This window comes from Austrofundulus limnaeus, unplaced genomic scaffold (genome assembly GCF_001266775.1).
Source record: "Austrofundulus limnaeus strain Quisiro unplaced genomic scaffold, Austrofundulus_limnaeus-1.0 Scaffold1, whole genome shotgun sequence".
NCBI lineage: Eukaryota > Metazoa > Chordata > Actinopteri > Cyprinodontiformes > Rivulidae > Austrofundulus > Austrofundulus limnaeus.
In genome coordinates, this window is record NW_013952403.1 from 4,998,680 (window position 1) to 5,011,365 (window position 12,686).

A 12,686-nucleotide genomic window follows, 5' to 3' on the forward strand; every position below is an offset into this window, starting at 1 on the left:
ATAAGCTTGTGAGTTTTTTCAATAGGCATGTGTACACAGTGCTTTTTATGTTACCTGTTACAGGCCATACAGAGTGCTGCACTGGGTAATTATTTAGAAATGCAGCCCGTCTATCTTTTTAGCTAACACTGCTGTGTTTTGAACAACATTAGAGCAGCAGATCCCAAGTGCATACACAAATGAAGTCGGAGACATTAGTGAAGGGGGATGTCTACCTCACTGAGCAACAGAGGTGAATCAACAAATTTGGCTTCCAATCGAAGACTTGATAAAAAAAGACATATACAGACACACCAACCTGTGAGAGGACATTAGTAATGGGCTCACATTTTCCTAATCTCCTTTGATGGATTCAGGCCATGATTTTCATTTAGTCCAAAAGAGATAACCAAACTGTCAGCTGTGCTGCTGCTTTGCTTTAATCTCCGCCTGCAGCCAATAATCACCCTGCAACTCGCAACCCTTTGTCAATTGTTAATCTTGTATYGAAGACATTTAGATGCCAGGATGGTATTCTGCATCCAAGGATAATCCTGGGGGGGCACTGAGGAGAAGCAAATTGGATTCATTATTAAATTTTGCATTATTAAAAAGACAAATGAATTGAGTTCTCTAAAGAATTTGTGGAATCAATTTAAAAAAAATCATTACCATGAAGATGCATATCATTTCTTCTGTAGACTGAAAAAAAAAAACAAGATTAGTTATCGTTGTAGTAGTTCCTTAAAGGAATTTGGGATGTAGTTATGTCTTAACAGCGACAGCACATAGAAAGCGGTGCTTGAAATCTGTGAAAGATTTTGGGATTGTCTGTAGCTGTGTGTATGAGTTGGAGCTATGAAAACCCATCAGATTCACAACTCTAAACGTCAAAAAGGAAAACAAAAAAATCAAACAAAATATTATATTCTGTCTTTTGGTGTTGAGGAAAATTTATCTAATTTTACATAAGTGTCAGTGGCAAAGTAAGTAAGTAAGTAAATTTATTTGTGTAGCACCTTTCATGGTCAAGTAGCCACAATAGTTGTGTCTACAAATAATAGCAAACAACCAGTTTTATATAGTCTCTTTAGGCTCTTTTATTTCAGTAGTCTCGCCCAAAAAGCATACTTTATTTCCATTACTTAAGTTCAGAGCTACATTAAATGCCAAAGACAAAGCATTCTGGCACTGAATAGTAATTATACCAACAAAGTGATTCTATGAAACTGTTAATTCAAAACTTTGGATATATTTTTGTTTTCATGATAGTGATTTTGTCCTTAAAACAGTGTGTCTAGATGTGAGTCCATAAAAACACCTGCAAAAAACCCATAAATACACAAGCCATGCACTTAAAAATGGGGGTGGGGGTCAGAAAAAAACTTGACATTGGGCTGGAGAGGCGCATCATCTTTCAGTTCATCCATCACAACTGGATTGCTGTCAAATGACCTACATTGGAATAGTGGCTGTCAAAATGCAGATAGTTTAATCAAAAGTTGTGAAAATTTGTTATAATGATTGATGTAGAGTGAACACTCTGAATGAGAATTTTCTGTTTCAATATATAAAGAGTTCAAGAGAAAGGTAGAGCAGTATCAGTAGTCATCTGTAAAACCTTGTGGAAGCACAATCATGGTTTTATTGCACATTTATTTTAGTGGTATTGAGTRCCTTGTCAAAACTAATAGGGAGGCWCTTCTTGATTTAATTTGAGACACAAATACTAGTGTCAACCAGTTGTAGTGGTAGCGCGGGTTAGTATGGTTAATAACAGTTAAAATAAGCTAAGCCCTCTTGTTGTTAAATTAGACCATTTATATGCTCAGTGGTCATAGCATCTCAGCGCAAAGAACAGTGCCTGTGTTTTTATCACTTTGATGGATGATTAACATTTTAGATACGGTCTTATACATTTTATATTGTAATCAGTTGTAGTCATTTACTTTTAACAGTAAGAGAATCAACAGTATAAACATATAATGGTTTGCATTTCAGGCATTGGGATGCTGACGTAAGRAAGACTATACCCAGAGGATGTGAACATGTTTTCTATAGGTATTATGAGAACATGTGATCTGGGGCCATTTTGTTTAAGCCACAGACAGGCTCAGAGTGAAATGAAGTCTTTAGATAACTTGGTTGGCTTTGTTACAGGTTTTGACCAATTTTATAGAATGCTGAAGCCCACATAGCAGACAGGTGCGGGTCAGATCTGGTGTCAAGCTGCCACTGCTGGCATGGCAAGTGGTTTGTCAACAGAATGTGGGCCAGGTCTGGCAATGATGRCACTATTTTCAAGATAGCATGCCACTGCTGGCCCTACTGGGATTTGGTTTATGAGGCCCAAATTAATCAATGTCACCACTGCCATTACTGACCAATGCATAGACCACATCTGGCCAACCACATCTGGGCCAACAAAGGGCCATCATTTTTCTATGGTGGAGTGTTAGAGTGCTTAGTGTGTGGACCAGAACTGAGCCAGACAAATTTTATGTAGGAGAATTCAGTGATCATTTTTTTTGAGAGTGATAAAAATAATTTCATTTCCAAACCCTCATTTATTAACCTTTATTTAACCAGACAAATCCCATTGAGATCTCAAGTCTCTTTTTGAAGGGAGGCATGGGCCTGAAGGCTGCCTGAAGATGCTAATGCTACCACATGTATTTCTTATAAAACAGGGTTCTTATGAAGGGACTTTTTTCTTGTAGCCCTGCTAAGCACCACTGTTGTTCAGTGTTACTCTGATGGGGGACTCATTAACAAAGGTCACATAGACCTGTACTACCTCTGGAGTTAACCTGAGCTCATTTGAGACCTCACAGATTATAACACATCACTCTTGTGCCTTTTCTTTATTTGACACAACCCTCACACGGCATGGCTGCCACAAAAATGACTTTCTTATGTCATCATTGCTCTGCCTTTGCACTCTCAGTTACCAAAAACGAGTGCCGTAGTGCTGCTGAATCAATTTGTATTTCAAGTAGTCTGCTGGTGTTAAAGAATCTGCTTACTGACAACTATGTCAGTGTTGACAACATGTCGCGTAACACATGTTAATTTGGCTCTGCCCATTCAGAGGCTCATATACAATGGCCCTCTGCATCTGGACCAAACAGAACAACAATGCTGCTAAATAGGCAACAATTCCCCCCAAACTGGAAGAGTTGAATGAACTGTTGTTAACAGATAACTTGGAAGGTAAAGGCTGATGTTGAATTTCGTTTACTTTGTTCACAATTTTTCAGAGTAGAGATTAGAATGGTCTGAATTCTAAAGATAGTTTAGCTAAGTTTGTATGTTATGATGGGTAGAAACTTAGTTTCTTTTCCTAATAAAATATGAAATATCCATTTCCTGCCACAAAACTCAATTGTGTGAGAAAATATATATTTTTGCGATCAGACATATTTGATCATCCAACTAATCGTAAATGTAAAAATAATGACTATTAATGATGTACAACACCTTTTTTAATTTGGTACACAACTCTTTAATAGTCCATTCATTTATCAGGCCTTTTGTTTTACTTATTTTAGTAGTACATGCTACATTTTCTCTAGATTTCGAATAGCTTTTCAACTATTTTTAATAAACTATTGCTACAACCGTGTCCATGTCATTGAAGCTTTAGAAATAATTTATTTCTTCGTGCGGAAAATTCACAGAAAGATATTACAGTTTCTTGCTTAAATTTAGCTTTCTGAGCACAAATTACTCTTCAGAGCTGAACCATCCAGTGGGACTTGAAGGAATCTCAATACTCGCAGATAAAAATCTCCAGAAATTCACCAAGTTTATAAAAGTGCAGCCCATGTGCTTCAGTTAATGGAACAACAGTCTGTGGTTAAAATGAATCAAACAGAGACTGATTGGAGGGTCACTTCTGGCAATTTCACAACGGTGATTATATTAGGAAAGGTCTTCACATTTAAATGAAAAATCCAAAATAAGTTCCCATTTGCTATTTGCTTTCATTGCCGTGCATACAATGTAGGATCTGCCAAGCCATACTCAAACAGGAGGAAGGCAAAGAAGCATGATTAAAGTTTATCTTTCAGGGCCATATGTCTACTAGCATTCATTACTTCTTGTCAGATTGTAAATGGTCTCAGGGAGGGATATTATGCAAGCTCACACACCTGTGTTAAAGTGAGTGATTTAGTTGTGCTGTCCAGCCATGCTCCAGCCTGTTTGTCCCAGGGTATGTCAGTGATCAGTCTGACTGAAGACAACACCTAAGCGGGGGAAACAACATTATGCACGACCTCGAACGCAAGACATTAAACACGTCACGTCATCCTGTGTTTTTCTTTTTTCTTTTTATGATTGGTAAATGAAATTACTTTTCTAAACTGAGAATGCTTCTRGGAATTAAGTGTCCGTCTTCTGTGACCTTGAACAATTATTTTGGGAGAACTCATACAAAAGGCTGTTAAATGTATTATAATAGGATTTTCTTTGCGTAGCTTGAACTATTATTTGGGAGAAAAGGAATTATAATCATAATCATAATCATAAGGGGTTTAGAGCAATAGGTCTAATTCATGGAATTATATGTTTTTTATAGGTTCAAATTGCAGCAGCAGCTAGCTGTAGTGATTCTTGCAGCTTTTACCAATTTTGGCAAGTATTTCTGCCAAACATACATCCTCATGCAAAACAATGTGTTCATATTGTGTGTGTGTATTTGTTCCCATGTTTTGCTACTTGGTGGGAACAATTTATCAGAAAAATGCAGACTTGTGGGGACCTAATGCTCCTTGTGGGGACCAAGCCTGGTCTGACTTCAGAGGCTGGTAGTGGGGTACTGGGGTTAGGTGTAGAACCAAGATGTGAATTAAGTTTATGTTAGATTTAGTGTCAGGTAGGTACTGGAGTGGTAATCTTTAGTGTAAGGTGTCAGGGTTAGGCTATGGAAATGATCAGTAAATGAATGGAAGTCAATGGAAAGTCCCCACAAGGATTATGTATACATTGTTTAATCAAGAAATATTTTTTTATAAGGTTTGGCTACTTGCCATTAGTTTGATTGATAAACTTGAGCAATATGCACTGTTTATTTCCTTACATGCTATAGAACCACCTGTTGTTCACTTGTTTTGTTTACCTTCTATGGGTGGTTTTTTTAACTTGATTTTTATTTTAGATGGTGGTTGCTGAAGTTTATGTGGTATGATGACAAATGTGCAAAGTTGAGTATACTATAGCCATCATTTAATAATGCACAAACAAAATATAATTTTTGTGTCAAATAAATGTTTTGTTTGAAATCAGAATGTAGAAAAATATGAGCTATTCCTTATCATTGAGCCATGTAAGAAATGTACTGACTGATTTATCCCCATATCTTTTCAAATGAAGTATAAAATGTGACAATACCATTACCAATATAATCTGACACTATCTGTTTCTCCTTTAAAACCGTAACTCTGTGAGTATTACTTCTTAGTCTCGGTGTAATTCAGCCTCCAACTTTCTTGCCATGATTGTCAGCAACCAGCTGAGATGAAGATTCCCGCACAGCTTCTCCTCATTCTTCCCAACTTATCTTCTTTTTACACGCATATCTTTAAGAAAAAAAGAAGAAGCAAATATTGTTAAATGTAGCAACATGATGGACAAACYGTGGTGATATTTCACTGAACAGACATACTAGATCAAGTCAGTGAGCACAAGCACATGCTTTTTCTCCTTTAACCCTGGCTTCCCTGCAAAGCAGCAGCTTGAGTGTGAGTGCCACAKCTAAAACCGTCTCACTTATTTTATACAGGTATCAAAACAAAGGAATAACCTTTTTTTTTTCAGATTAAACAATGCTTTTATGTTGGTAAAGTGCTGTTATATGCGATTATGCATATTTTTTTGTTACAGAACAACTATTCATACTTCAGTTTTTGCATAGCTCTGAAAGGGAAAAGGAATTCCCATTTTTCAGGTTTTGTTATGTCTGACCCAGCAGCAATAGCAGCTAGCTGTARCAATTTTGGCACAGGCTGCAGCACTCCTGCAGCAAATACATTTGTATTTTTTTTTTTTGTATTTAACTTAAACTAGTTAATCTAAACCTGGCAGCAGTCTAAAACTTTTAAATTAAGGGTGCCAAACTTAGTTACACAAAATTCTAATCTTGGTTCAAGCCAAGTGCAAAACTGTCATTATTTATTGAAAATTTGGTATAGAACAAATAATTATTTCAGATAAACAAATTACCTTTTCCAAAGCATGTTGTTATAGAATTAAGAACAAACATAACCTATATTTAAAGATCATCAGCATTCAAATTTTAAATTGTAATTTTCTTGGCCCAAAAGTCAGCTAATCTGTCATAAGACAAAAAAAGAGAAACCATACAACTGTTTTATATATAAAATATTACCTTTAGAGCCAAATAAAATGTTAACGAGGACCAAGTACACTTTTAAAATGTTTGCTTTRAAGTTTTTTGTACTAGCTGAAAAGAAATGCTGACTTTTACCATCTACTGTAGAAGCCATATTGGGTGATTTGGATCTCAATTACACACCAACTTTGGTCATCGGACTTTTACAGGGACATGAATATTCTAGTCKTTTCTCTGTTTCATCTCTCACATCTCCTTTGTCCTCCTGCCTTTGACCTAGAAATGAATCTGAATAAAATATATTGAAGATTTTTTGTGTCTAAAAGAAAAAGGATGAAGAAAACTATTGTTTATTATAGAATCTATGGGTACAKGTAATATAAAATGTTATAAATGTGACACAGCTTAGTATTTTTTCTCTTTTTTTAAGTAAATGTGTAATATATGAGAAACACCTGTGATCCTCATGTGAAGATGATTATTAAACACAGCTGTGATGTACAGATGTTGCCTAAGTGCCACATTATACCRTCATACCTTGGTATTTCTCTGCTAGACAAATTTAACTGTATACTACTGGCTGATCTAAACCTTTTGGGATTTTTTTTACTACATTTACATTTTGAATTGAGAAAAAAGAGTGTTTTTCATTACTCATTTTAAGGACCATAAAATGTGTAAAACCAGGTTCAAATAAAAAAAAATGTATGAAAAATATGTATAAAATAGGAAAAGAAAAACTGTATTTTTTTAACTGTAAAAACATTTAATTTGAAGTTGTTTCAGATGCCAGAAATTCACGTCTGACAATTCAGAAGAGTCCCACACGACCCCATAACAGAAAAGGAAAACAAACAAAAGAAAAAAAAAACACTCTTCCTTTAACCAAAAAGCAGCCACATTTCATTTTGGTAAATGACTCTTCTCATGTTTCCTCCTTGCTTACATCACTCTCGACTCAGGGAAGAAAGCATGTCAGGAAAACTGAACATAGAAACAGAGAAAACAAAGAGTTGTAAGCAATATCCCACCATGCAGGATTATTAGGCAAATAACTTGAGTGAATTTAAAAGTTGAAATGACTGAGGTAGTGTTAAACAGCTTGCAATTATTAAAATTTATAAGCATAATCATATAATAAAGGTGACCTCACAAAAAAKCATTATCGATTAATAACACTTATAAGCAAGACATATACTGTATATATTTTTTTCTATTTATTTTACTACTAATAGCATTTTCTGTTGTTCAATCAGGTGCTTTACAGGATGCAGAAACAACTTAATTTGACTTGGTTGACAGAAGCTGTTGCTGCCTAGTAAAGGACTAAAAACACTGTATCACCACTCATGCTGGCACAAAACAAGAATTATAACCAAAAAATGCTCTAACTTAATCTTTGTGGCATCTATCACATAGAGCACATAAAAATAACCTCAATGTTGTGTGTTTGCATTGTTTGTCTGACAACCAGTGTACAGTAAAAGCATTAACAAATAACACAACTAGAACTCATAAATTCTGCCTGGTCTCTGGCAGCGCGCACTGTGACCCTGATATATTAGATTTGAAGAATCATATTTTCTTGCTGTGTGAATAAAAGCTGCTTTGGTTCGTCCTGGAAAGAACACAGTGACGGGAACTCTACAAACAAAGCGGGCATTGGCTCTGAAGATGTTTGAGAATAAAGAGCTTACAAGCTACAGCTGCTCAATAAAATGTAATTTTCCCTGGGAACGTAATGCAGAAGTTTAGCCAGTGCTTTGGATGTCATTCTCGCCAATAGAATCTTGTAATATGATACATGTTTCAGCAGACACATCATATTTGGCCTTGGGAAGTGACTCATACTTAGATCTGAAAGAGAGCCGTGCTCTGAACTTGTTTATTATGTTGCCTTGTGTGCTTTCACCTCACAAGCTTGGGACTGGGTTGTGATTAGTCTTGCAGGTGAAGGAGTGAAACCCCTGCTGTAGACCCCGGAGCAAGTCAATATAACATACAAACAACAGGTCTGCAATGTGATTATCATTCCCGCCGCTTCAGGAACATGCAGTACAACATCCTGAGGAAATGTTTTAGCAGTCATTCCCAACTAAACTCTCACATCTGTGGTGAAGCGAGTTCTGCGTCGCCATATATTTTTCTACGGTTTATACCGACTGTAGGTTTGATCGTGATGCTACAGGCAGTGTACTTACGGATATGGCCATGTTGTTTTCACAGGTTTGTTTTATTAAAGGAAGGGCACCAGGTCTTGTTGTTTTAAATTGATCAAAACCTTTTTACAGAAATATTTTAATGACAAAGTTTAGAATCAGATGACAAGCTTAGTTTGTGAAAGAGCAAAAAGTAATACACAAACCCATAAACTTAGTGCATGTAAGATTTTGAGAAAATGACAATGAACTAGTGATGTGAAGTAGTAATAATGAAATATCAATACCATTGTAGTGTCCAAGAGTGGGGGGCCCTTCTCAGGAATGCACAGATGTGATGTCTCTTGGTTTGCCAGCTTCAGAGCTCGGCACATATTACCATATTAGGAAGAAGGTATACCGTGACAAAATTTATGGTACATCTGTGAAGCCTATGAAGAGCCTTGTACGCCCCCACCCTGGGCCTTCGTTCTCCATCTTTCTTACTTGGTGAATGATTTGGCATTGAAGGCCATAATTTGGTTTTTGGCTGTAATCTCCTGGACTGCAAAATAAAGATTCTTGCTGTTCAACCAGCCTGTTTCAGAGTTCTCTCTTCATTGAGCAACAGCAGTTCCACTTGAACCAGAAGACGTGGTTTTTTCACCTCACCATCAATACCAGATCTATATGCTCTAAAAATAATTTTAAAATCAGAATATCAACGCTTTGATACAATAATAATTCCAGGTAATGTTTAATATTAACAGGAACACAATGGAGTGTTTAATGTGCAAGTTCGGTGGCACATGCTCTGTCTGTGTGTTTAGTATTTTCATGTTGATGCTGTATGTTTATGTAACGTAAATGTAAAGAATTACTCTGTCGTAAGGATTCAACTACACTTCTTATAACAAAAGTTATAAGGAAATTATCACGGGATCCTCTGTGCAACAGTGAGACCACACAATAAGTGGCAATGATGCCAGTGACTTTGGTTTGTTCCAATAATAAACTACATCATTTATTTAAAGAATCAAAATAAATCACTAATGTACAGCTTATTGTGGACAATCAAACTTCCTATAATGAGTTGAAATCAACAAAGAGTAACACTCGTCCGAGTTAATTATCATTACTTTGACAACTTTAACAGGAACAACAATAACCAGTTGTTTGTGGCACTTTTTCTTAAGTTTGGCAGGACATAAGGTAAAGGACAAGGAAAGGGGGAAGAGGAGGAGGGTTAATAAATTCTACTTTTATCAGCACAATGGCTCAATGGTTAGCACCGATGCCTCATAGCAAGAAGGTCCTGGGTTCGATCCCCGGTTCAGACCTGGGGTCTTTCTGTGTGGCGTTTGCATGGGTTTTCTCCAGGTACTCCGGTTTTCCCCCATCCCCCCCAAAACTTGTACAATAGATTTCCTTCAGGTACAGGCCGCCCTTGAAAACGAGATCTGACATCTCAACGGGACTTGTCTGGTTAAAGAACGGTAAATAAATAAACTTAAGAATAGGACGCAAGTTTTTATTTTATATTAGTTCTTTGATAATTAAACAATATAGGATGCTACATCAATATACTTCTGCATTAAAAAAGGAAAAAAAAACTTACTCTAATGTCTTGTATTTTTTATGAAACACTGATTTGAAATACACAACTTTTTTTTTAGATTTACCAGAAAGTTAGGTGTAATTGCATAAAGTAGCAGTATCGGATCAGTATCGCCAATACCAGAGTTTAACTTGGTATCGGAACTGGAAAGGAAATTGGTGGTATTAAACATCACTATAATAAACTGTAAAAAATTATATTGGTTTTATTTATGTCTGAAAGTTATTTTTGCTCTTGGACCTGCACCCATGCCCTCATTCTGACACGTCCTCCTGAATACTGTGTTGAAAAAAGGTGAACAAACTCTTTACAGATACGCCAAGAATTAAATCTGCTTTTGAAGCAATTTTTTAAGTCTCTTTAAATCAGACATCTCCAAACCACACTGAGCCTTTGACATAGAGCTACAAGGACATCATAGGGGCAGACTCTAAAATGATGCATTTTTTATCAAAAGACAATGTCAAAAACAGTGGAAATGTTCAACCCAGCAACCTCAGTATGCAGCCCATGTTATTCTGTAAACAATATTTGAAACAGATCTGGTACTGCTGCAGAAATAACCTTTAAAACTTACTGAAAGTAACACCCTTGCTACTCAGTGTACTCCACTCTTACTTGTACAGTTTCAATAAGACAGTTTTATGAGAATTTGGATGGGATACACTTGCTGTCTTCCGTGGTATCTTGTAGGAACCCATGTACTGCACCAGAATTTAAATCAGTTCATGAATATGGAACGGTCCAGTTGGAATTTCCGTACGGTAAAACAGCTTGTCACTCAGAACGTCAGCATCAACTTTGCCCTCACAAGCCTGAAATACAAAATTCAGAGACTATGATAAATCTGGCAGGCCCAGCTCTCTGACAGCAATGTGGGGCTCCAGAAGAATGACCTGCTAACTGTGTACCGCATGTATAGGGGGTTCTGATCCACTGCTCCTCAGACAGAAGACAGAGACACACTCAGACAAGGGAATTGGGAGGGTCTACATGCGAATACAACAAACCAAGCATGCGTTCAACTGCATCCCTTGGGTTTGAAGCTTGTCAATGGGCTTGTTTTCCAACCTTCAGGACTATAGTTTACTTTTCAAGATTAGAAGGGGATGAAATGGTGCACATACAGGCTTCTTTTTTTTACTTTGGTTTTACTACACCAACTGCAAATTATCACAGTGTGATTCATGCAATGAGATTTAAATAAAAAATCTTTATAAAGAGCAGAGATGACTCACGACGGAACATCTGCAAAGCCACAACTGATCAATTTCTGCAGCATGAGAGACTCCCTTAACAGGAGAAACCATGACATGATTTCACAAAGTGAAACTGCACTACTTCCTTCCCTTAATTCACATTATTGCATTTCTGGTTTAGAATGTCATAGTGATGCTTCATGTCAATAAGATTACAATATGCAGCTGATCTCGGCTGATCCAGAAATCCTAATCCTAAAGCCGAGGAATACCCGGTTTCTAACACCCCCAATCTTCATGGAAGTAATTGTGTGCGTGTTCCCCTGTGTGGGGAGGGTGTTTGTACCCCAATAATTATACTCATTCCACCCGCTATGAACTCGCGGTGACCTGTTTTTGTAGAGGAAATCGAGGCTGGAGGTTGTTCTTGGGATATATCCAATCCAATTGAGTGGATGAGAAGTGACAGAGGCATAAAAGCCCAGAGAGCCATGCTGCAGATTCTGAACACGTAATTAGACCTGTCCCAGGAGGACACACAGTGAGTCTGCTTATTCCAGACTATACATTAGCAGTGACATCGTTCCTCAAGTAGACAGCTCTAAAATGAACATCAGTTTACAGCAGCTGGAAAAAAAGATAATAATTAGCTCCTATTTGCATAAAATGCATTTCTTACAGCCATAAACTGGGAAAAAAAGTTGCCACAAGCAGCCTTGTTTTATTTTATTTCTTTAAACATTACTTTTTTTGATATGGCATACCTTCAAAAAGTGAAAAAAAATGACTGTGCTTCCATCAAAATATGTGAGGAGCATAACAGATTGATTAGCTGAATGAAATTAAATCACTGCCACAGGTTTGACAGCGAGCTTACCTCAGAGATATGGCTCCTTCTAAAAAGCAATCAAACCTTAATTGTTCCACTCCATGAACACTTAACAAAAAAAAGAGGAGCAGATTAGCATGGCAGCAAAAATGATTATGTTTTCATTAATTTTCTCTTATAAAACTACCTGCTTAATTAAAATGACTGGGTCTCTTTGACAATCAGCCTTTCTTACAACCCCTTCCCCCACAAACCCCCACCCTCTCGTTTATTTATGCTTATTGTACTGTATGTTGTGTGCTTTCCTGTGTGACTTCCTGAATTTAAATTAGGCAGTATTTAATGGGACTCTAACTGCATGTGTTCTTCGTAATCTGTTTAACCTCTGCAGTGATCAGAAGTCTGTTTCTTTCTTACAGCTGTGGCTTTGGTCAAGCTAGGGAGGCGTCTATCTGTTGGAGATTATCCTTTACCCTTGAGTGGGATTCTTCGCTTGAGGGTTTCAAAGACAAGACATGAGGGACACAGATTTCCATCTCGTTTTGCCTCTGCCCTCTCTGTTGTGCCC